Consider the following 25,108-nt stretch of genomic DNA (forward strand, 5'->3'; position numbering starts at 1 on the left):
GCAAATGATTGTTGTGTCATCAGCATACATTATAAGTTTCTGATTTATATAGCTAGGGAATTCAGTTACGTAGAGTATAAATAGTATTGGCCCAAGCACTGACCCTTGCAGCACACCGCGTTTAACTGTTTGCAATTCTGATCTGTAGTTTGTTATATTTCCCCCACTGGTATTTCTGATTTCCATGCATTGTTTCCTATTTGTAATGTATGATTTAAGTATGTCATAGCATTTTCCTCTAATTCCATACTGATATAATTTCATCATTAATTTTGAGTGGTTCACACAATCAAATGCCTTAGATAGGTCCATAAAAATCTCACAAGTCTTTTGTTGCCTGTCAAGTAAATTAAGAATGTTCTCGATTACGTCTGTTGATGCTGTTTTTGTTGACTTCCCTTCTCTAAAACCATGTTGTGATGAATGCACTATACTGTACTTTGTTATAACACTTACAATTCCATTCTTTATTATCATTTCATAGATTTTAGCAAATGTTGAGATCAATGATATTGGCCTGTAATTTCCTAATTTATCCCTGTTCCCTTTCTTAAATACTGGCTTCACTTTACTTACTTTCAGTGAATCTGGAAATATATCTTCTTCTATTGCAGCATTCAGCATGTGTGTCAGTGGTTTTTGTAGTAACACGATTCAAGTTTCCATTGCACTTCACCTAGTGTAGACCGGGAACTGTCTGCAAGGCATGCCCGATGTGAACTGGCTGGGCACGGCCCGTGCTGCTTGAGTTGTTGTTGTTCCGCCTGAGTTGTTGTTGTTCCGCTGGCAGAGGGCGCAGCCAAATTCTCGCGTGCCCTCTGGTGGGCAGGACTTTACTTGCGGCAACTACTGTCCGTGACGCGCCGTGCCGATGTGCGCATCCCATGATCTTTCTCGTGGCTACTGCAGTTTTAATATGCATTCTCTGCATTCCTTTATGAGATGTGATGTAACACCATCCAAGCCAGATGAATGTTTAATTTTAAGTTGTTTTATTAGGTTTGACACTTCTGTATCTGTTGTAGGTATGAAAACCATGGTATGATTTGTGTGTGGGGGGTTTAACAATTTACTTACTGCATTTGTTTTATTTTGTCTTATTAATTCCTCTGCTACAGTAATATAATATCTGTTAAAAGTATTGGCTATTTCTAGAGGGTTTGTGTTGCTTTTCCCACTCATCAGTGGGCAGATGTCCTCTGCCCGATTTGTTACTTTACCTCTCTCTTCATAAATGAAACACCATAAACCTTTTGAGTAGTTCTTTCCCTTATCTATAGACATCCTGATGAATGATGCTTTAGTTTCTCTGATAAAAGTACAGTACTCTTTCTTTTTTATTTTATACAGTGCGTTGTAGGCCTCAGTATTTTTTTTTTTTTTTGAGGGGTCATAATGCACTCTCAGATTATTTCTGGCATGGATTACTCCTCCAGTCACCCAGCTTTTCTTTTTTTGTTGCTTTTTGACAAGCTTTTTACTAACAGGACATGTAACATCATAATAATAATTGAATAAAGAAAAAAAACTGGTTCCATTTGGTGTTTGCATCTTTAGCTGTATATATTGTTTCCCAGTTTTCTGCCTCTAACATTTTTTTTAGCAGATTTATGTTATGTGGGTAGTTCTGTCTTCTCATCTCCCATATCTTCTGCACTAAATCACTAGCCTTTATATTTATGTCTATCATGATTGCAAAATGGTCTGCTAATGTGAAGTTTATTACCTGTGTGTCACAATAGCATGTAGGAATATTTGTTATTACATGATCAATTATAGTTTCACTATGCTTTGTTACTATGGTTGGTTTATCTATTTTTATTTTTATGGCACTACCATAGGTGAAACGGATGTGAACTGTGTTTTTGAAATAGGTAGCCCCATTTTTTATTAAATATTCGTGTAGTACGTAAATAAATCCCCCCGTGAACCATGGACCTTGCTGTTGGTGGGGAGGCTTGCGTGCATCAGCAATCCGCATAGCCGTACCGTAGGTGTAACCACAACGGAGGGGTATCTGTTGAGAGGCCAGACAACCGTGTGGTTCCCGCAGAGGGTCAGCAGCCTTTTCAATAATTGCAGGGGCAACAGTCTGGATGATTGACTGATCTGGCCTTGTAACACTAACCAAAATGGCCTTGCTGTTCTGGTACTGCGAATGGCTGAAAGCAAGGGGAAACTACAGCCGTAATTTTTCCCGAGGACATGCAGCTTTACTGTATGATTAAATGATGATGGCGTCCTCTTAGGTAAAATATTCCGGAGGTAAAATAGTCCCCCATCTCCGGGCAGGGACTACTCAAGAGGACGTCATTATCAGGAGAAGGAAAACGCGTTCTACGGATCGGAGCGTGGAATGTCAGATCCCTTAATCGGGCAGGTAGGTTAGAAAATTTAAAAAGGGAAATGGATAGGTTAAAGTTAGATATAGTGGGAATAACTGCAAAAAGGTGGGAATTTAAGGAGATGGGACCTGGATAAACTGAAAGAACCTGATGTTGTACAGAGTTTCAGGGAGAGCATAAGGGAACAATTGACAGGAATGGGGGAAAGAAATACAGTAGAAGAAGAATGGGTAGCTTTGAGAGATGAAGTAGTGAAGGCAGCAGAGGATCAAGTTGGTAAAAAGACAAGGGCTAGTAGAACTCCTTGGGTAACAGAAGAAATATTGTACTTAATTGATGAAAGGAAAAAATATAAAAATGCAGTCAATGAAGCAGGGAAAAAGGAATACAAACGTCTCAAAACTGAGATTGACAGGAAGTGCAAAATGGCTAAGCAGGGACGGCTAGAGGACAAATGTAACAATGCAGAGGCTTATCTCACTAGGGGTAAGATAGATACTGCCTACAGGAAAATTAAAGGACCTTTGGAGAAAAGAGAACCACTTGTACGAATCTCAAGAGCTCAGATGGAAAAACCAGTTCCAAGCAAAGAAGGGAAAGCAGAAAAGTGGAAGGAATATATAGAGTGTCTACACAAGGGCGATGTACTTGAGGACAATATTATGGAAATGGAAGAGGATGTAGATGAAGATGAAATGGGAGATATAATATTGTGTGAAGAGTTTGACAGAGCACTGAAAGATCTGAGTCGAAACAAGGCCCCGGGAGTAGACAACATTCCATTAGAACTACTGACGGCCTTGGGAGAGCCAGTCCTGACAGAACTCTACCATCTGGTGAGCAAGATGTATGAGACAGGCAAAATACCCTCAAACTTCAAGAAGAATATAATAATTCCAATCCCAAAGAAAGCAGGTGTTGACAGATGTGAAAATTACCGAACAATCAGTTTAATAAGCCACAGCTGCAAAATACTAACGCGAATTCTTTACAGACGAATGGAAAAACTAGTAGAAGCTGACCTCGGGGAAGATCAGTTTGGATTCTGTAGAAATATTGGAACACGTGAGGCAATACTGAACCTACGACTTATCTTAGAAGCTAGATTAAGGAAAGGCAAACCTACATTTCTAGCATTTGTAGACTTAGAGAAAGCGTTTGACAATGTTGACTGGAATACTCTCTTTCAAATTCTGAAGGTGGCAGGGGTAAAATACAGGGAGCGAAAGGCTATTTACAATTTGTACAGAAAGCAGATGGCAGTTATAAGAGTTGAGGGACATGAAAGGGAAGCAGTGGTTGGGAAGGGAGTGAGACAGGGCTGTAGTCTATCCCCGATGTTATTCAATCTTTATATTGAGCAAGCAGTGAAGGAAACAAAAGAAAAATTCGGAGTAGGTATTAAAATCCATGGAGAAGTAATAAAAACTTTGAGGTTTGCCGATGATATTGTAATTCTGTCAGAGACAGCAAAGGACTTGGAAGAGCAGTTGAACGGAATGGATAGTGTTTTGAAAGGAGGATGTAAGATGAACATCAACAGAAGCAAAACGAGGATAATGTAATGTAGTCGAATTAAGTCGTGTGATGCTGAGGGAATTAGATTAGGAAATGAGACACTTAAAGTAGTAAAGGAGTTTTGCTATTTGGGGAGCAAATTAACTGATGATGGTCAAAGTAGAGAGGATATAAAATGTAGACTGGCAATGGCAAGGAAAGTGTTTCTGAAGAAGAGAAATTTGTTAACATCGAGTATAGACTTAAGTGTCACGAAGTCATTACTGAAAGTATTTCTATGGAGTGTAGCCATGTATGGAAGTGAAACATGGACGATAAATAGTTTGGACAAGAAGAGAATAGAAGCTTTCAAAATGAGGTGCTACAGATGAATGCTGAAGATTAGATGGGTAGATCACATAAGTAATGAGGAGGTATTGAATAGGATTGGGGAGAAGAGAAGTTTGTGACACAACTTGACTAGAAGAAGGGATCGGTTGGTAGGACATGTTTTGAGGCATCAAGGGATCATCGATTTAGTATTGGAGGGCAGCGTGGAAGGTAAAAATTGTAGAGGGAGACCAAGAGATGAATACACTAAGCAGATTCAAAAGGATGTAGGTTGCAGTAGGTACTGGGAGATGAAGAAGCTTGCACAGGATAGACTAGCATGGAGAGCTGCATCAAACCAGTCTCAGGACTGAAGACCACAACAACAACAACACGTAAATAAATATGAATGTTTTAGTTGGACCACTTTATTCGCTTTGTGATAGATGGCGCAGTAATAGTCACAAACGTATTAGTATGTGGTATCACGTGATATTCCACCAGTGCGGATGGTATATGCTTTGTAATAAATTACCCGTGTTAAAATGGATCGTTTACCAATTGCGGAAAAGGTCGATATCATGTTGCTGTATGGCTATTGTGATCAAAATGCCCAACGGTCGTGTGCTATGTATGCTGCTCGGTATCCTGGATGACATCATCCAAGTGTCTGGACCATTCGCCAGATAGTTACATTATTTAAGGAAACAGGAAGTGTTCAGCCACATGTGAAACGTCAACCATGACCTGCAACAAATGATAATGCCCAGGTAGGTGTTTTAGCTGCTGTCATGGCAAATACACACATCAGTACCAGACAAATTCCACCAGAATCTGGAATCTGAAAAATGTTGGTGTTGAGAATGCTACATCAACATCGATTGCACCCGTACCATATTTCTATGCACCAGGAATTGCATGGCGGTGACTTTGAACATTATATACAGTTCTGCCACTGGGCACAAGAGAAATTATGGGACAATGACAGATGTTTTGCATGCATTCTATTTAGGGACGAAGCGTCATTCACCAATAGTAGTAACGTAAACCGGCATAATATGCACTATTGGGCAACGGAAAATCCATGATGGCTGCGAAAAGTGAAACATCAGCGGCCTTGGTGGGTTAATGTATGGTGCGGCCTTATGGGAGGAAGGATAACTAGCCCCCATTTTATCGATAGCAATGTAAATGGTTCAATGTATGCTGATTTCCTACGTAATGTTCTACCGATGTTACTACAAGATGTTTCACTGCATGACAGAATGGTGATGTACTTCCAACATGATGGGTGTCCAGCACATAGCTCGCATCTGGTTGAAGCAATATTGAATAGGATATTTCATGACAGGTGGATTGGTCGTTGAAGCACCATACCATGGCCCACACGTTCACTGGATCTGACGTCCCTGGATTTCTGTCTGTGGGGAAAGTTGAAGAATATTTGCTATTTCGATCCACCGTCAACACCTGACAACATGCGTCAACGCATTGTCGATGCATGTGCGAACATTACGGAAGGCGAACTACTCTCTGTTGGGAGCAATGTTGTTACACGTATTGCCAAATGCATTGTGGTTGACAGACATCATTTTAGCATTTATTGCATTAATGTGGTATTTACAGGTAATCACACTATAACAGCATGCGTTCTGAGAAATAAGTTCACCAAGGTACGTGTATCACATTGGAACAACCAAAATAAAATGTTCAAACATACCTATGTTCTGTATTTTAATTTAACCAACTGTTCATCTAAAATTGTGAGCCATATGTTTGTGACTATTACAGCGCCATCTATCACAAAGTGAAAAAAGTGGTCCAGCTAAAACATTCATATTGCTTTACGTACTACATGAGTATGTAATAAGAAATGGGGGTTCCTATTTAAAAAAAAACAGTTGATATCTGTTTGACCTATGGCCGAGCCAACCATAGCGCCATCTCGTTTCCCCCGTCAAGTTAGACAAGTTTCATTCTTTGTAGTTTTTTTGTTTGACACTTATTTCGTGAGATATTTGGCCTGGTCACAATAAATGGACCACCCTGTATATGGAGAATATTATATAGAGTATAACTCTGTTACGAATACTTTCGAGCAACCCAGCCCTACCGTGTGCTACTTAATGGTAGCGGTTCACTACTTAATAGCTCTCCCTGTAATATCACTACCCCCGCTGAGGTGGTGTTTGCACGCTTGTCCTAGTTCTGTGTATACCCCTTTGGAAATGATCTTTATTGGTTTATCACTATGAGTCGCGCTTAGGAAAGGACCTTTGTGCGACTTCGGTCGCCCCCTCCTGCTGTCTCTAAACAGCAATCTCCTGGAGAATACCATGTTAGTTGTGAAATGCGAGCAAGAGTGTTCCTTGCTGGCCCATATGATAGTAGTTTAGTAGAAGATAGTAGTGAGTAGAAAGAAATAGTAAATTAGTAAAACACCCCCTAAAGAAAACCCATGGCCCTCCTTTAGATGTAAGCAAGTAAGTGCTTCACCAGTGTTAACCACACCTCCCCCCCCCCCCCCCCCCGCCTCCTTGTGATCTGTGCATAACCCCTTCTGGAACCCCCACTTATATGGTCCAGTGGAAGTTGGAGTGCGTCACAGTGCGCCACTGCCCCCCGCCGTCAGCGACCTCCGCCGCTGCCACTACCAACAGCTGATCGCCGCACCTCGCGCCGCCAGTCACAAAGTCTCTCACCACCACCACACCATCCACCGTCTTCCAAGTTTTGTCAAGCAAGCATTCATCGCCCAATTATTGTAATTTTTAGTACAAATATACCATGAAAACACAAATAATCAAAACGTATTGTTAAAATTATGTAAGACCGTCCTTCGCAGAAGCCCCTCTAGTAACTCTCAATTTAACCCCCCCCCCCCCATGCTTCAATCCTATGGAGGGGAGAAGGGTGTACAGTGGTGGCTGTTACTGAATGGATTTATTAGTATAAAAATTTTATTTTTATTTTTCACTTGATGTTTGTCAGTGCCTTCTGCCTGGCAGCTAGTTGCAGCGTCTCTCATGTTGCCCAGAACCGGATAGAACCACTCAGAAACTCACGTCTTTAACCATGAGCCGCTAAATTCACATGTTGCTGGCACAGTAACTCTATCGAATTGTGCATCTTATGATCTGGCCAACCAATAGGGAGGCTTGGAGGCGGTCAAGAGGAGGTGGAACTGCGGCCAGCTGCTGGGAGCGGACATGCTGTTCGCTCTCTTCTGCTGGCAGCTTCTGACCCAACCAGACGTTTTCCTCTCCTCCTCTCTTGTGTGGCTACCCATTCGGTCTGGGCGGCTTCTCTAGATCTGCCTTTCTTTTTACGGCATTAAAACTTCATACAGTTAAAACTATGTTTGATTTTTCACCTTCTGGCCAATCCTGACACATTAACAATGTATATCAGTTACCTACATATTGGATATCTACCTCCTTGGTTCTAATGATCTTAATAACTTTGCAGAGTTACTGCAGATAGTGTTACTGGAACACCAGTTATGTTTATTAGATTCAGTTATAAAGTAGTTCTGGACATTGCAGCTGGTGAGCAATGTCATCGGGCACCAAAGGAAGTGAGAATTCAATTTTGGAATTGTGCCTTGAAAACTTCATGTGTATCAGTTATCTTCATGTTGCATAACTCATTTGCTTGGTCTGAATGCTGTTAATTTATTTGTTAGGTTCAGTTATGATGGATTTCTGGGCAGTTAATCCATGGGAAAATTCACACCAGACTGCATGAAGACTGTTCTATTCCAGGGATAGCTTGGAAGATTGACAGTATTGCTGAAGGTGTTGTGACAGTGCCACGACATTTACAGTGCCGCCACAACAGTACGCGCAAACGGCGATAGAGGCGCTCCGCAACTCGGCTGAGCGTGGGAGCGCCACCTAGCTACGAACGGCGCCAGCCACATGTCACGGCACGGCAGTCGAATAAGAGATACTGAGTTGTTATCATGTAACCAGCTATTGTTTCTAAGTGAGTGTGTTTGAATAACCACACAATTATTGGTGATTAAAGGTTATAACACTTTTTGGTGACGAGGTTGGATATTTTCACTGCATTGTGAATTTGTGTGTTCGTGACGGGGCAGACATGGAACAGCTTATGCAAGCGCTCATTGAACAACAAACACAGCTGACGGCTGCTATTCAGGCGTTGTCGATGTCGCTTACTCATTGTCTGTCTTCCTCTTCTCCGCCTCCATTCCCTCCTTACGACGAGGTCGCTGAAGACTGGGAGGATTATGAGAAGCATTTGCGGCAACACTTCTTGGCTTCCGGCATTGTCAACGCTCCTATGTGTAAGTCGTAATTTCTATCTTGGATTTTCCCACGGATCTATCAGCTGCTATCTCAGTTAGCCCCTCTGCAGGAACCTGCCTCTCTGTCCTTCCAAGAAATGTGTGACTTATTGTCTAACTATTACCGCAAAAACACCCACGTCGTTGCTGACCGTGTGGCGTTCTACCAGTGTCGTAAACAGGGGCCCCATCAATCTTACCGGGCTTGGGCGGCGGAACTACACGGTCTGAGTAGGAAATGTCAGTTTGTCATGGACACTCATCATGAGTCTTATGCTGATTCAATGGTTAGGGATGCTATTCTACGGCTTGCTCCTGATAAAGAAGTTCGGCAACGTGCCCTACAACTGCCAAACCCATCATTGTCAGAAGTTCTAAGCATCACTCAATCCTTTGAAGTATCTCACGCTGCTGGCACGCAAATAGACGCGTGGTGTCATGTAGGCGTTGTACAGTCAACTTTCGACATGGACAATTTGCCTGTTTCACAGGAGAACGAAGATGTGGCGGCAGTTCACTCGCGTAAACAACGTCGCATTGGGCCGCAACGCTCGCAGCGAAAACAGCAACCACAGAAGCAGGTTTGTTCCGCACTTCCTTCTTGTCCACGTTGTTTCGTACAGCATGACAGGGCCGCGTGTCCAAAACGTTGGGCCATGTGTAATTCCTGTAGGAAAAAAGGCCACATTGCTTCTGTGTGTCAGTCCCCTAAACTTCCTGTCGACGAGGACAAGGCATCGGACATGGATGTTAACTGTGTGCTTTCTCAAACAAATAAGTAGTTTGTTACTGTTCGTGTTCTGGCTAAAGACATTTGCATGCAAGTGGACACTGGCTCTGCAGTAACTCTCATTAATTCTCACACGTATTTGGAGTTGGGCTCCCCTCCCTTGTCTCCAGTTATGCGAAATCTGAAAACTTATAATAAACAGAAAATTCCTATCATTGGCCAGTTTGATGCTTCCACTGCCTACAAGTCTGTTGTTAGGCCCCTCACGTTTTATGTGGTGGATCATGCGGGCACTGAAAATCTGTTCAGTTATGATGCTTTCCAGTTGTTCGGGTTCTCCATTGATGGTGATGTGCACCTCATATCTGAGGCTATTCCGTATCAACAGCTGGATGGATTGTGTTCTGAATTTTCGTCCATGTTCTCTGCTGGTCTGGGTCGTGCCAAGGATTTTGAAGCCCACATTACTCTTAAACCTACAGCTCGCCCTAAGTTTTTCCGGGCACACCCTATTCCGGTGGCATTGCGTGCACCTGTCAAGGCTGAGATAGACAGGTTAACAGCTTCAGGGATTCTCCTTCCTGTTACCTCCAGCGAATGGGCATCGCCCATCGTGGTGGTTTCTAAACCAAACGGGGGCCTGCGATTGTGTGGTGATTTCAAAGCCACTGTCAACACTCAGAGCCTCATTGACACTTATCCTCTTCCCCATCCTGAGGAGTTATTTACCAAGCTCGCTGGGGGCCAGTTCTTTTCCAAACTTGATTTATCGGAGGCATACCATCAGTTGCTGTTGGATGCTTTTTCCAAGGAATTTCTCGTCATCAACACTCCTTGTGGGTTGTATCAGTACCAGCGGTTACCATTTGGCGTCGCTAGCACGCCAGCCATTTTTCAGCAGTTTTTGGAACAGCTCACGGCTTCCGTTCCCGGCTGCATAAACTATCTGGATGACATTGTTGTCACGGGGGCTTCCACTGAGGAGCACCTTCGCAATTTGCGTTCACTGTTTCGGGTTTTGCATTCGGCTGGGTTGAGGTGCAATCTGGACAAGTCAAGTTCTTCCAACCCTTCATTGTGTATCTCGGTTTCCACTTGTCCCGTGAGGGTATACGTCCTCTACGTCAGCACATTGCGGCCATTTACGCTCTACCCCAGCCGTCTACGGTCAAAGAACTTCAGGCATTTCTAGGCAAGATTGCTTATTATCACAAATTCATTCCATCTGCGGCGGCGGTAGCTCATCCTCTGCATCAGCTGTTACGCAAAAACGTCGCTTTCTGCTGGTCCGATGAGTGTGAGCAGGCTTTTGCCCGCCTGAAGGCTCATTTGCAGTCGGCACCTTGTCTTGCCACATTCCGTCCGGGTCAGCACTTGGTTCTGGCGACTGACGCGTCACAGTATGGCCTAGGGGCTGTTCTCGCCCATCGGTATCAGGATGGGTTGGCACAACCCATCGCCTATGCTTCCAAGACCCTCAAAGAAGCGCAATGGCATTACTTTCAAATTGAAAAGGAGGTGCTCCCTATCGTGTATGCTCTAAAAAAGTTCAGCGTTTTTTTGTACGGTTCTAAGTTTCACCTCATCACCGACCACAAGCCGCTGGTCTCTCTGTTCAGCCCATCGGCATCACTTCCGGATAAGGCAGCTCACCGCCTGCAACGTTGGGCCTTATACTTGTCTCGTTTTCACTATGAGATTCGCTATCGCCCCACGGCTCAGCACGCCAACGCTGATGCATTGTCGCGATTGCCAATGGGCCCCGACCCGGTTTTCGATCGTGATTAACTACTCTGTTTCCATATTCATGAGGAAGAACGTCGTGCGGTCAAGGGTTTTCCACTTACAGGTTCGCAGGTCACGTCGGCTACTGCACGGGATCCGGTCCTGCGTCAGGTGATCAGTTTTGTTCAACGGGGTTGGCCGGACAGGACCAAGGGCTGGGCATCGGATCCCCTTCGCAACTACCATTCCTTGCGCCTTCATCTGTCTGTTCATGATGGCGTTGTTCTTCTGGCCACGGATGGCGCATCTCCACGGGTCGTGGTGCCAGCCTCTCTTCGCAAAGATGTTCTCAAACTGTTGCATGAAGGCCATTGGGGTATTTCTCGGACTAAGTCCCTGGCCCACAGGCACGTTTATTGGCCCAGTATTGATTCGGACATCGCCCACATGGTTGCTGCGTGTGGTCAGTGTGCTCAACAACTGGCTGCACCTCGTACTATGTCCGCTCCGTGGCCTGATCCGGCGCAGCCATGGAAACGGGTGCATGCTGACTTTGCCGGCCCCTTCCTCGGTACTTATTGGCTACTATTGATTGATGCCTTCTTGAAGTTTCCATTTGTTGTTCGATGTCCATCACCCACCACTGCGGCGACGATGCTGGCTTTGTCCAAAATCTTTGTGCTAGAAGGTCTTCCATCCACGATCGTCACGGACACTGGCCCTCAGTTCTCTTTGCAGGCCTTCCGTGATTTTTGTACTGGACAAGGGTTTCATCATGTTACAGCACCGCCCTTCCATCCGCAATCGAATGGGGAGGTTGAGCGCCTTCAAGAGCCAGATGAAAAAATTACTTAGTGATTTTTCCACAGATGAAGCTCTGCTGCAATTTCTGAGTTCTTATCGCTTCATGCCTCTGGGTGGTCACAGCCCTGCTGAACTCTTGCATGGCCGGCCGCCAACCACGCACTCTACTGCACCTGCTTCACCCTGTCAGGCCTTGTGCTGTGTCCCCCCCCCCCTTTTTTTTTTTTCATCAGTCTACTGACTGGTTTGATGCGGCCTGCCACTAATTCCTTTCCTGTGCTAACCTCTTCATCTCAGAGTAGCACTTGCAGCCTACGTCCTCAATTATTTGCTTGATGTATTCCAATCTCTGTCTTCCTCTACAGTTTTTGCCCTCTACAGCTCCCTCTAGTACCATGGAAGTCATTCCCTCATGTCTTAGCAGATGTCCTATCATCCTGTCCCTTCTCCTTATCAGTGTTTTCCACATATTCCTTTCCTCTCCGATTCCGCTTAGAACCTCCTCATTCCTTACCTTATCAGTCCACCTAATTTTCAACATTCGTCTATAGCACCACATCTCAAATGCTTCGATTCTCTTCTGTTCCGGTTTTCCCACAGTCCATGTTTCACTACCATACAATGCTGTACTCCAGACGTACATCCTCAGAAATTTCTTCCGCAAATTAAGGCCGGTATTTGATATTAGTAGACTTCTCTTGGCCAGAAATGCCTTTTTTGCCATAGTGAGTCTGCTTTTGATGTCCTCCTTGCTCCGTCCATCATTGGTTATTTTACTGCCTAGGTAGCAGAATTCCTTAACTTCATTGACCTCGTGACCATCAATCCTGATGTTAAGTTTCTCACTGTTCTCATTTCTACCACTTCTCATTACCTTTGTCTTTCTCCAATTTACTCTCAAACCATACTGTGTACTCATTATACTGTTCATTCCGTACAGCAGATCATTTAATTCTTCTTCACTTTCACTCAGGATAGCAATGTCATCAGCGAATCGTATCATTGATATCCTTTCACCTTGTATTATAATTCCACTCCTGAACCTTTCTTTTATTTCCATCATTGCTTCCTCCATGTACAGATTGAAGAGTAGGGGTGAAAGACTACAGCCTTGTCTTACACCCTTCTTAATACGAGCACTTCGTTCTTGATCGTCCACTCTTATTATTCCCTCTTGGTTGTTGTACAGATTGTATATGACCCGTCTCTCCCTATAGGTTACCCCTACTTTTTTCAGAATCTCGAACAGCTTGCACCATTTTATATTATCGAACGCTTTTTCCAGGTCGACAAATCCAATGAAAGTGTCCTGATTTTTCTTTAGCCTTGCTTCCATTATTAGCCTTAACGTCAGAATTGCCTCTCTCATCCCTTTACTTTTCCTAAAGCCAAACTGATCGCCACCTAGCGCATTCTCAATTTTCTTTTCCATTCTTCTGTATATTATTCTTGTAAGCAGCTTCGATGCATGAGCTGTTAAGCTGATTGTGCGATAATTCTCGCACTTGTCAGCTCTTGCCGTCTTCAGAATTGTGTGGATGATGCTTTTCCGAAAGTCAGATGGTTGTCGCCAGACTCATATATTCTAGACACCAACGTGAATAGTCATTTTGTTGCCACTTCCCCCAATGATTTCAGAAATTCTGATGGAATGTTATCTATCCCTTCTGCCTTATTTGACCGTAAGTCCTCCAAAGCTCTTTTAAATTCCAATTCTAATACTGGATTCCCTATCTCTTTTAAATCGACTCCTGTTTCTTCTTCTATCACATCAGACAAATCTTCACCCTCATAGAGGCTTTCAATGTATTCTTTCCACCTATCTGCTCTCTCCTCTGCATTTAACAGTGGAATTCCCGTTGCACTCTTAATGTTACCACCGTTGCTTTTAATGTCACCAAAGGTTGTTTTGACGTTCCTGTATGCTGAGTCTGTCCTTCCGACAATCATATCTTTTTCGATGTCTTCACATTTTTCCTGCAGCCACTTCGTCTTAGCTTCCCTGCACTTCCTATTTAATTCATTCCTCAGCGACTTGTATTTCTGTATTCCTGATTTTCCTGGAACATGTTTGTACTTCCTCCTTTCATCAATCAACTGAAGTATTTCTTCTGTTACCCATGGTTTCTTCGCAGCTACCTTCTTTGTACCTATGTTTTCCTTCCCAACTTCTGTGATAGCCCTTTTTAGAGATGTCCATTCCTCTTCAACTGTACTGCCTACTGCGCTATTCCTTATTGCTGTATCTATAGCGTTAGAGAACTTCAAACGTATGTCGTCATTCCTTAGTACTTCCCCTAGTGCGGGAAAATACTCGGTGGGCGCCGACGTGTGGGCACGAGGGTATGGATCTCGCCCTAAATGGATTCCAGGGGTGGTCAAGGCTCTTCGCGGCCGCCGGCTTTGTGAAATACATACGGACAACGGCACGGTTGTTCGCCATTACGACAAGATGCGCCCACGAGTGATGGCCATGCCGGTGCCACCGCCCCTTCCTTCGCCTCCACCAGCCCGAGACGCCAGTCCTGTCGCTACTGCCCATCTACCGTACATGTTGCTGCAGCCGACATCGCTACCATTTCCGAGTACGCAGGAACCGGCCCCAGTCGCGACGCCGCCTTCTCCGGGACCCATCTCGCTGGAGCACACCCCCAGGTCCTCGACACCTATGGATGCTGCTCCGGAGTTTTCACCCATCATCTCGTCCAGGAGGCACGTTCCACGCACCAGCTTCCATCCTGGACATTTTCGACCATACTCTCGTGTCTCTCCGCGGGATCTTCTCGGGGCCTCACAAGAGGCCATGGATGTCTCCGCACTGTCCATGTCTCCCAGAAAGTGAGTGTTTTTTTTCAAGGGGGGAAAAGTGTTGTGACAGTGCCACGACATTTAACAGTGCCGCCACGACAGTACGCGCAAACGGCGATAGATGCGCTCCGTAACTCGGCTGAGCGCGGGAGCGCCACCTAGCTACGAACGGCGCCGGCCGCATGTCACGGCACAGCAGTCGAATGAGAGATACTGAGTTGTTATCATGTAACCAGCTATTGTTCATAAGTGAGTGTGTTTGAATATCCACGCAATTATTGGTGATTAAAGGTTATAACAATATATCTGAAATGAAGACCACAGCACCAGTAACCCACACACAGCTCAAAAACCAAATACTATAATTTTCCCTTGAGCTATGTAGCTCTACCAAAGCCTTTGATAGAAAGAACTAACATTCAACTCTGAAAAAACGTGGTATTGCAAATTTCACTTCATCCATATACCTCAAGCACAGCCCTAGATACCGTGAACTCGCACACAACACCAAAACCTGATTACACAATTTCACTTGACCTATATGGCAGACAAAAACAATGCCTACAGTGCCACAAACCAACACATCTAAATTCTAAAATGTGTGTGTGAATTCCTAAGGGACCAAACTGCTGATGACATTGTTCCCTAGACTTACACACTACTTAAACTATCTTGTGCTAAGAACAACACACACATCCATGTCCAAGGGAGGACCAAACCTCTGGCAGAATGGCCACGCAATCCGTGACATGGGGCCTCAAACCGTATGGCCACTCCGCACGGTCCCAAATTCTAAAATCCATTATCCACACTTTCACTTACTCCATTGATAGTGAATTTCACAGTACAACAAACCAAATCATGCTCACATGACTAATATCAGAAATGTATTCTAACCAATCATGGTACCTCAATAACCACAATACCTGTCAATAACAACCCAACACAATTACCAAACACTAACATGGAAATCCCTCAAATTCATGAAAACTTGCATCATCACCAATTTCAATATACACAAACAACTTCATCCATTGCAACAAGCAGCAATGACATATATATAATATTAAATCTCTGACTATAAGGAACACACGGCACTAAAATTTCCAAACATAAAAATGAATCCATCAGCCACAATATCCAAATTCAAAGTGACTCTCCAGAAACCTGCACAAATTCTTCCAACAGCAACCTGAAACATTCAATTCATGTCAGACACCTCACTAACAAACATCCAGCACATGAGAGTGCCACCAAATACAACAACACACCATCTATAAACACAAATTGACTGAAAAACATCAAGCCTCACCATGCCATCACACACCACATCATAGTTACATCATAGGTCAAAGCAGACGGGTGCAGTGCCAGCACCTTATCCTGTGCAAGTAACCTCACATTAGCCTCAGTTAGTAAATACTCATGAGACAATGACTGCCAAATGGTAAAATAAAAAAAAATAAAAAAATTAAAAAAAATAAAACAAAAAAACAATGACTAAACTGTCTAGAATGAAGCTTAATATTCGAGGTCGTTGTCATCATCGTCATCTTCAGTCTGAAGACTGGTTTGATGCCACCCTCCATGCTACTCTATCCTGTGTAAGCCTCTTTATCTCTGAGTAACTACTGCAACCTATATCCTTCAGGGCCTGCTTAGTGTGTTTGGCTCTTGGTCTCCCTCTATGCTTTTCACACACCCCGCCTACCTCCAATACTGAATTGGTGATCCCTTGATGGCCAGAATGTGTCCTATCAACAAGTTCCTTCTTCTAGTCAAGTTGTGCCACAAATTCCTTATCTCCCCAGTTCCATTCAGTCTCTCCTCATTAGTTATGCGATATATCCATCTAATCTTCACCATTCTTCTGAAGCACCACATTTCAAATGCTTGTATTTGCTTCTTGTCCAAACTGTTCATCATCTATGTTTCACTACTAAACATAGCTACATTCCATACAAATACTTTCAGAAAAGACTTCCTACCACTTAATTCTATACTCAATGTTAACAAATTTCTCTTCTTCAGAAATGCTTTCCTTCCCATCTCCAGTCTACATTTTATATCCTCTCCACTTCGACCATCATCAGTTATTTTCCGACCAAAATAGCAAAATTCATCTACTACTTTAAGTGTCTCAATTCCTATTCTAATTCCCTCAGCATCACCTGACCTAGTGTGACTACAGTCCATTATTCTTGTTTTGCTTTTGTTGATGTTTGTCTCTTATCCTCCTTTCAACATACTGTCCATTCCATTCAACTGCTCTTCCAAGATTTGACGCACCGACATTGGCTGCGCATTGTAAATATACTGTCAGTTTTCCAGCTGTATATTTAAGTATTCTCTACATGAACAAGCTAGCAGCCTGCTTACCCCCCTTAGAGCAAGAACTGAAAGGAAAATAATGTACGTTCATACTTGGCAATAACCACTTTGCTAACAATGGTAACTGCATGTAAGTGGCACAGTAAAGGGTATCTGATGTTTCCGCCATTCGGTTTCTTCGTATATTGGGTTTGTCTGGAACACTTCATGTTGACATCTCTGTTTTTTAATTTCTGCAAACGCCAGCAAGCTAGCACTCTTAGTGCTAAAATTGCAGGGTGAAGTTAATTGTTGCAGTTTCTGTTGACAGTGCCGAAAGTTAAGTCGGCATTTCCCTCACGTGCCTCAGCCCACATCAAAGACCAATCTTGTCATTTAAATTTATGTTCATCAGTTTCAGCAAATGTTTTTGAAGAATGCTGATATGAAAAAATAGTGCACTAGTTGCATTAAAATTGTTTTTTAACGCAAATGGGGTGTTATTTCTTCACATTGGATATCTTGTTCTTCCATTCACCCTCCACCCCCTAGTGCAATCAGACTTTTTTGTGCCATTTACACCTGCTTCAAACAGCCAATGAGTAACACTGAACGTGATGAAAGCTCAAAAAGTAGTAAGACTCCATCACACAGTTAAAGTAAAATTATGTTCTACTGCAGTTTCGAAAGAAGAACTTCAAACATTTACAGAAAACTGCGAAGGAAATATCGGCCTTCGGTATTGCCATTTCGATATCGATATATGGTTGGAAAATATATAGCCGATATAAATCAATTCTTTTTGGAGAAACTATAGATATTTTATCAACAGCTCTACTAGGCAGCCGTTACAGGCATGGCAAAGCGGGCATTCTCCATAGGGTCTGCTTGATCCCACGTGATCGCTATTCGCATCTCACAGAAACTTGCAACTCCATTACTATGATGCTTGTTGGGTAGTATCCATTGCATTGGACAAAATACCAAATCTCTTTGCAATACCCCATGAAATGAGGACATGTGTCACTATTGATGGTGATCCCTGTGTCGAATGGGGACAATAAGTTTGGCAGTCCCTTTGGTGCTATTCACGAGGAGTACGCTAATCCCAGCACTCTTTTTCACCCTCTCCCTTCTCTCATATCTATCTCTCTCTCTCTCTCTCTCTCTCTCTCTCTCTCTCTCTCTCTCTCTCTCACACACACACACACACATAGTGTTACAGATACTGTAATGGAGCACATTACAAATAAATGAAAATAAAAATAGAAGCCATACATCAGTATACTCAACAGAATGAAGCGGATTGCATTTGCAAGAGAACACAAATCCAATGGGTCAGATTTCTGGAAGAAGTTTGTATCTACTGATAAGACTTTATTTGAGCTGTTTAAGGCAATGGGCAAGTGAGAGTATGTGCTCAATTGACAAGGCACTCCTGTCGAGTAAGGGGGACTTCAACAAGTGTATTTCCTGCAAGCATCCATCAGAGGAATGTATTCACAGCCACCTTCATAAAGACTGGAAAGACATGGTAATGGGAGAGCATATGACAGTTTATTTGGAGTACCTGGAAATCAGGAGACGTACAAGAAGGAATATTGCTCAGCAAATAACTGCAATACAGCAGAAAGGTATGAAGATGCACAACTGTAGAGGGCTTCTCAAGACAAAGCCCCGTATTTGGTGGAATTGTACTCAATTTCTGAAGTCGCCACCAAGTCTTCCTCTCCTATCATACAAGTAGTTCTGACACATTGCAAATGGAAAGATATTATGATGATAGTTCCATTTGGCTTACTCAGCAATCATGGGATATATATTTGTGGGGGACACAACTGACAGTGCAATGGTACAGCAAATTTGCACACTAGCACCGTTATTTCTAAAGATGATGAATTACTGTGCTCGATGTGTGGTTTTACTGATGTATCAAAAAAAATTTAATAAATAAACAATATTTTAATGCAAAACTGTCTTATTCCACTCAGCCCCATCTTGTTATACTAGCTGTAATGCTTTATTAACGATGATTTTATATCTCAATCATGAGTCTAATGGGGATAGAGGATCAGAGCAACATGCTGCAATACTTCTTGGTAAATATTCGCCTATGCAGTAATTATTACTATATTTATTCTCCTCACAGCAAGACATGAGTTTGTTTTGGATCCCCAATATTCTGACTTGTGGCAATGTAATAAATATTAACATTTAACAGAAAAAAAAACAAGAAAAAAAACAAGTGGTGACACAGCAGCTCTCTACATATTGGCCATTGACCTACATGTGAGATAAGCAGCAGCTTCTGGTGTGATAGGGGAAAAAAACCCTCACTTAACATCATACCAAGCACTTAATATAGTGTCTGTGGAGGTTCATGCACACACTGTAACAAAAAGTAGGATCACCTCTCACATTAATTTTTTTATTTAGATTTCAATATAATGGAAGGAAACATTCCACATGGGAAAAATTATATATAAAAACAAAGATGAGATGACTTACCGAACAAAAGCGCTGGCAGGTCGATAGACACACAAACAAACACAAACATACACACAAAATTCAAGCTTTCGCAACAAACTGTTGCCTCATCAGGAAAGAGGGAAGGAGAGGGGAAGACGAAAGGAAGTGGGTTTTAAAGGAGAGGGAAAGGAGTCATTCCAATCCCGGGAGCGGAAAGACTTACCTTAGGGGGAAAAAAGGACAGGTATACACTCGCACACACGCACATATCCATCCACACATACAGACACAAGCAGACATATTTAAAGACAAAGAGTTTGGGCAGAGATGTCAGTTGAAGCAGAAGTGTAGAGGCAAAGAAGTTGTTGAAAGACAGCCTAGGTCTTCGTGGCAAACGAATCTGCTCCAGTCCGGAATCCCTGAATCATTACACCAACAACCTGAAAACAGCTTTCGCATCCCGCAACTACCCTCCCGACCTGGTACAGAAGCAAATAACCAGAGCCACTTCCTCGTCCCCTCAAACCCAGAATCCCCCACAGAAGAACCACAAAAGTGCCCCACTTGTGACAGGATACTTTCCGGGACTGGACCAGACTCTGAATGTGGCTCTCCAGCAGGGATACGACTTCCTCAAATCCTGCCCTGAAATGAGATCCATCCTTCATGAAATCCTCCCCACTCCGCCAAGAGTGTCTTTCCGCCGCCCACCTAACCTTCGTAACCTGTTAGTTCATCCCTATGAAATCCCCAAACCACCTTCCCTACCCTCTGGCTCCTATCCTTGTAACCGCCCCCGATGCAAAACCTGTCCCATGCACCCTCCCACCACCACCTACTCCAGTCCTGTAACCCGGAAGGTGTACACGATCAAAGGCAGAGCCACGTGTGAAAGCACCCACGTGATTTACCAACTGACCTGCCTACACTGTGACGCATTCTATGTGGAAATGACCAGCAACAAACTGTCCATTCGCATGAATGGACACAGGCAGACAGTGTTTGTTGGTAATGAGGATCACCCTGTGGCTAAACATGCCTTGGTGCACGGCCAGCACATCTTGGCACAGTGTTACACCGTCCGGGTTATCTGGATACTTCCCACCAACACCAACCTATCCGAACTCCGGAGATGGGAACTTGCCCTTCAGTATATCCTCTCTTCTCGTCATCCGCCAGGCCTCAATCTCCGCTAATTTCAAGTTGCCGCCACTCATACCTCACCTGTCTTTCAACAACTTCTTTGCCTCTACACTTCTGCTTCGACTGACATCTCTGCCCAAACTCTTTGTCTTTAAATATGTCTGCTTGTGTCTGTATGTGTGGATGGATATGTGCGTGTGTGCGAGTGTATACCTGTCCTTTTTTCCCCCTAAGGTAAGTCTTTCCGCTCCCGGGATTGGAATGACTCCTTACCCTCTCCTTTAAAACCCACTTCCTTTCGTCTTCCCCTCTCCTTCCCTCTTTCCTGATGAGGCAACAGTTTGTTGCGAAAGCTTGAATTTTGTGTGTATGTTTGTGTTTGTTTGTGTGTCTATCGACCTGCCAGCATTTTTATTTAGATTTGTATACAAAAAAACATTCATGGAGAATGATCCTACATACATACATATAAAATTATAGAATGTTTTATTTGACTGACTGCATCATCTGATCTTAGTGTGTTTATATTTCTATGGGAATATATGCTTGCTTCCTCACAATGCCTATAGTAAAATAATGATAATTCCCACAAAAACGTTCTTACAGTAGCTGAAACAGGTCTCTGGCAAATAGCACAGAGGAAAGTGGAGGTCTACATTTAACACAAACAATGATATGCTTACATGGTATAAGCATTACTCCCATGTCTTCCTGAAAGCGGATTTTACACTGTGAGTAGTGGTGGAAGCTCTTACAGTCACATGGTACTCTGATGCTCCTTTCATAGGTAAAGACGGAGGTTTAATATTAGCCACAAGCCTTACAGTAATTTTCACATCTCTGTTCTGATAAATATTATCTGCAAAATCTTTGCCATTTACAACAGTTATGAATGGGCACTTGGAAAACCAAACAGATTGTGTGCTGTTTCCCAGCATCCTAACCCTTCTCCAAAGTGAAAGCATGCAGTTTTATCTCCATCACTGATATAAAAGAATCCAGCCTCACTTAGTTTGTCAGGACACTGCTTAGTAGCTAATGGTCAACCTTCGAAAGAACCCAACCTCACATCATATCTATATTTAGGGTGCCTTGCACATCACATGTTAAACTACAGTGCACTACTGATTCAGAGGTTCAGTGTGGGTGTATCTCAATTCTATATGTACCAACACTACAGGGACACTTACTTTATGATAATGTGTGAACAACTATACATCCGTGAAATAAGCAGTGTAACTAGCACTGTCATCAACTATTTTTTTATATATTGCTATATCGCTTCCCGAGTTACCTGTCTTGAAAAGAAAGTGGTGAATACTTTACGCCCTTTCCCCAGTTACTGGATAAACCAGACAAAGAAGAGAAACAGAAGTGTTCTCAAGATTGCAAACACTCTGCATGACATAAGTATTCACTACAATGACTTTAAACATGAGGTATGTCTTCCTTCACACTTGAACAAATTCTTGTTTGAGGCAATGATCAATGCCCAAAATTTCTGTTGAAGATTTTGCCTTCTTATAGTTTACAATAAAGCTGCAGTTTCAGTTCCTATATTCCAAATTATATGCCGATTATGAAGTGCTTCACCCTCAGGATGTAACAAATTCCTTTTTTGAACTAAATTTATCAGCTCCTCATAGAACACATTTCGTGTGTGAGAATGTCGATTGATTTGACGAAAGAAAAGAGAGTTGAAAGTCTAAAGTGTGTAAATTCAGGAGATGAGATCAGCTGTATTATGATTGTGCATGTAGTGGTGTGCTCAGTCGTCTTCGATGTCAAAATCTTCCAATATCAGCACCACTGTATCATTCTCTCTCTCCATCAACCTACTTACAGGCTTCAGGTAACTATATAACATGTGCTGTGTATGCTGCTCATGAAGAATTGGGGAAATAAGCTTTACGACGTCGAAAGTGACTGCATTCGATGGCTGCTTGCAGCCAGGCACCTACGCAAGCTTCTCCATATACTGAAAAACTCTGTAGTTAAGTGTTTGAACTGGTGTACACACGTCAGTCCAGAAATGAACTTTCTCCTTCTCCTACATTTTCAATAGCTCTGAGTTATCAATAAACAACACCATGTATTTTATTCATTCAGATCATGGACATCCACTGCTTCAGTGTGCAATCGCACGACACACATTGGCTGTGTACCGCATTTCGAGTTCTAAGAGCTGCCAAATGACGCAGCATCTCCAGCATGCACACACTACAGTCAGTGTAGCTTCTTGGTGTTGCAAAAATGTCACAGTCACAGTAAGCCAGATCACCACAAAATATAATCCATACCTCTATGACTGGTAAAGCTCTGATAAGATATAAGTAACACCTAGTGCAGAATACTATCCGTGATTTGGTAACTGACACATTTGTGAGATTCAGTATGCCTACTGTCGCACACTATCTAATAAAAAGCACAAGTTGTATGAACATATACAGCATATTATTGCGACCATAAATGACTGATATTCTCTAAATAACCATATTCCTTCGCTATAAATGTTCATCAAATACTCCAGCACTTATTAAGTGATGCCAGAGATTCTACCAAACAATGTACTGCTGGACATCTTTCATAGTCAGGCCTCCACCCTTGTTTTGCACTGGACTACGGAAGTGTGCTGCACCCTTAAAATGCAAGTTTAGTGGCTTCATACAGAATTTCAAAGTGTGTGTTATGACACTTTAACAAGATCCTGGACTGATGTAAAAAAAAATGTCTCCCCTGCTAAAAATATACAGCACTTGTGTATAATATCCACATTGTTTGTGTTTACAATCTCCTCCTAAAAAAAACTAAGCCCCATCCCAAAAGGCCATGAAGTCCCAATGGTACCGACCAGCCGCCATGTCATCCTCAGGCCACAGGCATCACTGAAAGCAAATATAGACAGGCATATGGTCAGCACACCACTCTCCTGGCCGTATGTCAGTTTACAAAACCGGAGCCATTGCTTCTCAATCAAGTAGCTCCTCAGTTTGCCTCACAAGGGCTGAGTGCACCCTGGTTACCAATAGTGCTCAGCAGACTGGAACTTATAAATAATCTATTGAAATTTCCCCCCAAATCTTAGGTCCAGTGCAATTTATATATCTCTGTTTTGTAAATAATCAAATTAAGCATATTCAGCTGACCACACATCACACACCAGCCAATGTCGACACTCTCCTTACACTAAGTTGTGCCTCCGTACATGTTTCATACACATTAAACTCACCAAACAGAAATAGCCCTCAAAATTCTTATAAACTGCATTTGAAAATTAAACGAATGTACATCTGCTACAATCTTTCTTCTATGAGTAATCGCAGCTCTGTCACCTTTCATAACCCCAGTAATTTTCCTGAAATAGGATATTTGAGCCTTTACGCATTGGAATGAAAACATTCAGTGACAGCAAATGGTCCACAGTAAAGTCTGTAGAGCTTTTTTATTTCTCTATCTGTTTCACTAGATTTTTCTTTCGTTTTCACCAAACATGGTCCCCTATCTCGTACTTAATCATCTTATAATGCCTGTCATTCCACTTCTTTCTTTCATTTGCCATTTTCTCCATACGAGCCTTTACTGCCTCGTCTCTTTTGGCTGCCATTACTAGTTGACCTGGTGGAAAATCCACAACCTTAGTAAGCAACTTTGGCTTATTTCCTGCCATTATTCTAATGGTGGTTGTCCTGTAACATTGCTCTTAACACTATTTAATACTTCTTCAAGTGATTTAATAATTTCCGTCCCTTTAAAATATTTGTTGCTTGCATATGTTCTGCACACATGGTCAATTTCTTGCATACATCATTCACACAGGTTACTTGCCGAGCGGTATACTGATATCTTTATGTGTTTGATGTCTTTATTATTCATGAAATCATTCCACACTTTAGATGTAGCATGTGATCCACTGTCAGATGACAGCCTTTCTGGTTTTATTACTTTATTAAAGAAATCCTTTACCAGTTTGGCAATCAGTTTTGTTATTAGCTTTCCGTACTGGATAAAGTTTGATAAACTTTGAAAACACATCAACAAATAGCAATATATACTTTATACCACCATGACCAGTTGTGAGTGGTCTGAAATCGTCTACAGCCTATAGCTCAACAACTTTGCTGGGGTTGATACTTTGCATTTCCCCCTGGTGTGAGGTAGTGCAATGTCTCACCTGCTGGCATTTGTCATTCAACATACTTTTTTGGAAAGCACAGTCACCACAGCTTCATTTTCTCATTTTACCTACTAAATAGAATACCCTGTGAATTTTATACTATTGGAGTATCTTGTCGTAACACTTGCTGCCAACATTTATTTTTATATTCTTCAGTTTGGAGCCGCCATTTTGAGCTCGCCGCATGTCCTTGCAGACAGCATGAATCTCTCTTTCCATTTCTATTCCCTTCACATATAAGAGCCCAAATTCTTCATTTACCTCTTTCTCATCACTGCCTTCTTTCTGAACAGGGGGTTGTGACAGTGTGTCAGCTATGCAATTTTCAGTTCTTTTTATGTATCTTATACTACAGTTGAATTACTGCAAAACATTGCCCAGAGCATAAAATAATCATCTAGCAACCTATTATCCTGCAGTTTTGTGATCAGATAGCATGTTAACCTTGTGATGCTCCAGAA

The sequence above is a fragment of the Schistocerca americana genome, chromosome 5 (genome assembly GCF_021461395.2).
Source record: "Schistocerca americana isolate TAMUIC-IGC-003095 chromosome 5, iqSchAmer2.1, whole genome shotgun sequence".
NCBI classification, from domain to species: domain Eukaryota; kingdom Metazoa; phylum Arthropoda; class Insecta; order Orthoptera; family Acrididae; genus Schistocerca; species Schistocerca americana.